Below are 4,279 nucleotides of genomic sequence, written 5' to 3'. Positions count from 1 at the left end.
CCCAATAAATCCATTTTTTGAAAATAAAAAAAAAAAAACAATAAAAGTACACATATTTGGTATCGCCGCGTCCGTAATGACCTGCCCTATAAAACTGTCCCATTAGTTAACCCCTTTAGCGAACCCCTTAAAAAATAAAAATAAAAAACGAAGCAAAAAATAATGATTTATTATCATAACACCGAACAAAAAGTGCAATAACACGCGATCAAAAAGACGCATATAAATATGCATGGTACCGCTGAAAACGTCATCTTGTCCCGCAAAAAACGAGCCACAATACAGCATCATCCGCAAAAAAATAAAAAAGTTATAGCTCGCAGAATAAAGCGATACAAAAATAATTATTTTTTATATAAAATTGTTTTCATTGCAAAAAACCGACAAAACATAAAAAAACGACCTAAATGAGGTATCGCTGTAACCGTACTGACCCGAAGAATAAAAACGCGTTATCAATTTTACCGCACGCGGAGCGGTGTAAACGCACCCCCCAAAAGAAATTCATGAAAAGCTGGTTTTTGTTCATTCTGCATCCCAAAAATCGGAATAAAAAGCGATCAAAAAATGTCACGTGCCCGAAAATGGTACCAATAAAAACGTCAACTCGTCCTGCAAAAAATAAGACCTCACATGACTCGGTGGGTCAAAATACGGAAAAATTATAGCTCACAATATGTGGTGATGCAAAAACTATTTTTACAATAAAAAGCGTCTTTTAGCGTGCGACAGCCGCCAAACATAAAAACCGCCATAAATCGTAAATCAAACCCCCCGTTATCACCCCCTTAGTTAGGGAAAAATAATAAAACTGAAAGAAAATGTATTTATTTCCATTTTCCCGCTAGGGTTAGGGTTAGGGTAGGGTTAGGGCTAGGGTTAGGGCTAGGGTTAGGGCTAGGGTTAGGGCTAGGGCTAGCGTTAGGGCTAGGGTTAGGGTTAGGGATAGGGTTAGGGCTAGGGCTCAGATTAGGGTTAGGGGTGTGTTGAGGTTAGGGTTGGAGTTATAATTGGGGGTTTCCACTGTTTGGGCACATCAGGTACTCTCCAAAGGCAACATGGCGTCTGATCTCAATTCCAGCCAATTCTGCGTTGAAAAAGTCAAATGGTGCTCCTTCCCTTCCAAGCTCTGCCATGTGCCCAAACAGTGTTTTACCCCCACATGTAGGGTATCAGCCTACTCAGGACAAATTACAAAACAACTTTTGGGGTCCAATTTCTCCTGTTACCCTTAGGAAAATAAAAAATTGGGGGCAAAAATATAATTTTGCGGAAAAAAATGTTTTTTTTATTTTCACGCCCAGGCGTTATAAACTTCTGTGAAGCACTTGGGGGTTCAAAGTGCTCTCCACACATCTAGATAAGCTCCGTGGGGGGTCTAGTTTCCAAAATGGGGTCACTTGTGGGGAGTTTCAATAGTTTAGGTACATCAGGGCCTCTCCAAACGCACATGACACCCGCATACCAATCCATCAAAGTCTGCATTCCAAAACGTCACTACTTCCCTTCCGAGCCCCGACGTGTGCCCATACAGTAGTTTTCTCCCACATATGAGATATCAGCGTACTCAGGACAAATTGGACAACAACTTTTGGGGTCCAATTTCTCCTGTTACCCTTGGGAAAATAAAAAAAATGGGGACTAAAAGATGATGTTTGTTGAAAAAATATATTTTTATTTTCACGCCCGGTCGTTATAAACTTCTGTGAAGCACTGGGGGGTTCAAAGTGCTCACCACACATCTAGATAAGTTCATTAGGGGGTCTAGTTTCCAAAATGGGGTCACTTGTGGGGGGTTTCCACTGTTTAGGTACATCAGGGGCTCTCCAAACGCAACATGACACCCGCAGACCATTCCATCAAAGTCTGCATTCCAAAACGTCACTACTTCCCTTCCGAGCCCCGACGTGTGCCCATACAGTAGTTTTCTCCCACATATGAGGTATCAGCGTACTCAGGACAAATTGGACAACAACTTTTGGGGTCCAATTTCTCCTGTTACCCTTGGGAAAATAAAAAAATGGGGACTAAAAGATCATGTTTGTGGAAAAAATACGATTTTTTTATTTTCACGCCCGGACGTTATAAACTTCAGTGAAGCACTGGGGGGTTCAAAGTGCTCACCACACATCTAGATAAGTTCCTTGGGGGGTCTAGTTTCCAAAATGGTGTCATTTGTGGGGGGTTTCTACTGTTTTGGTACATCAGGGGCTTTCCTAATGCGACATGGTGTCCGATCTCAATTCCAGCCAAAAACGTCAAATGGCGCTGCTTCCCTTCCGAGCTCTGCCATACGCCCAAATAGTGGTTTACACCCACATGTGGGGTATCAGCGTACTCAGGATAAATTGCACAATATCTTTTAGGGTCCTGTTACTTTTGGAAAAATAAGAATTGAGGGTGAAAAGATCATTTTTGTGGAAAAAATATGATTTTTTAATTGTACTGCTGTACGTTATAAACTTCTGTGAAGCCCTTGGGGGTTCAAAGTTCTCACCACACATCTAGATAAGTTCCTTGGGGGGTCTAGATTCCAAAATGGTGTCATTTGTGGGGGGTTTCCACTGTTTTGGTACATCAGGGGTTTTCCAATCGCGACATGGTGTCCGATCTCAATTCTAGCCAAAAACGTCAAATGGCGCTGCTTCCCTTCCGAGCTCTGCTATGCGCTCAAATAGTCATTTACACCCACATATGGGGTATCAGCGTACTCAGGACAAATTGCACAATAACTTTTAGGGTCCTGTTACCCTTGGAAAAATAAAAATTGTGGGTGAAAAGATCATTTTTGTGGAAAAAATATGATTTTTTAATTGTACCGCTGTACGTTATAAACTTCTGTGAAGCCCTTGTGGGTTCAAAGTTCTCACCACATATCTAGATAAGTTCCTTGGGGGGTCTAGTTTCCAAAATGGGGTCACTTGGGGGGGTTTCCACTGTTTAGGTACATCAGGGGCTCGCCAAACGTGACATGGCGTCCGATCTGAATTCCAGCCAATTTTGCATTGAAAAAGTCAAACGGCGCTCCTTCCATTCTGAGCTCTGCCATACGCCGAAACAGTGGTTCCCCCCCACATATCAGGTATCAGCGTACTCAGGACAAATTGCACAATAACTTTTGCAGTCCAATTTCTCCTGTTACCCTTGGTAAAATAAAGAAAATTGAACCTGAAGTATTTTTTTTGTGAAAAAAAGTTAAATGTTCATTTTTTTTTTAATATTCAAAAAATTCCTGTGACGCACCTAAAGGGTTAATAAACTTCTTGAATGTGGTTTTAAGCACCTTGAGGGGTGCAGTTTTTAGAATGGTGTCACTTTTGGGTATTTTCTATCATATAGACCCCTCAAAGTGGCTTCAAATGTGAAGTGGTCCCTAAAAATAAAATGGTGTTGCAAAAATGAGAAATCGCTGGTCAATTTTTAACCCTTATAACTTCCTAGCAAAAAAAAATTTTGGTTGCAAAATTGTGCTGATGTAAAGTAAACATGTGGGAAATGTTATGTATTAAGTTTTTTGTGTGCCGTATCGCTGTGATTTAAGGGCATAAAAATTCAAAGTTGGAAAATTGCGAAATTTTCAAAATTTTCGCCAAATTTCCGTTTTTTTCACAAATAAACGCAAGTTATTTGAATGCAATTTTACCACTAACATGAAGTACAATATGTCACGAGAAAACAATGTCAGAATCAGCGGGATCCATGAAAGCGTTCCAGAGTTATGACCTCATGAAGGTACAGTGGTCAGAATTGTAAAAATTGGCCCGGTAGTTAACGTGCAAACCACCCTTGGTAGTGAAGGGGTTAAAATGTATGATGTCATTAATTGCCCACTGCCCCTCATTGGTCACTATTCCATTAAATATTTGTTCCCTGTCTAACGTTTGTACACTGCCACCTGAGGAAGACAGCTTCTGTCGAAACGCATTGTGGATATTTAATAAAGGACTGTAATTTTTTACTTCTAACACCCTTCCAGTGTGTGCGCTCATTTAGACCGGGTTCATTTCTAGCTCTGCCATATGCGAAAGTAAACTGTTTGTGCTCACGGCGGGGCTCTGAAAAGGAGTGACGTTTTGGAACACAGACTTTGATGGAATTATGCGTTGGTGTCACGTCTCGTTTGGAGAGCCATTTATGTGCCTAAAGAGTGAACACCCCCCCCCCCGCAATTGACACCATTTTGGAACTAGACCAATCAAGGAATGCATCTAGAAGTGTGGCGAGCACCTCGAATCCCCACGTGCTTAACAGAAGTATATAATGAAGAGCCATGAAAAAA

This window comes from Dendrobates tinctorius, unplaced genomic scaffold (genome assembly GCF_039654945.1).
Source record: "Dendrobates tinctorius isolate UK_male_01 unplaced genomic scaffold, ASM3965494v1 ptg000184l, whole genome shotgun sequence".
NCBI lineage: Eukaryota > Metazoa > Chordata > Amphibia > Anura > Dendrobatidae > Dendrobates > Dendrobates tinctorius.
Note: the sequence above shows the minus strand (reverse complement) of the source record.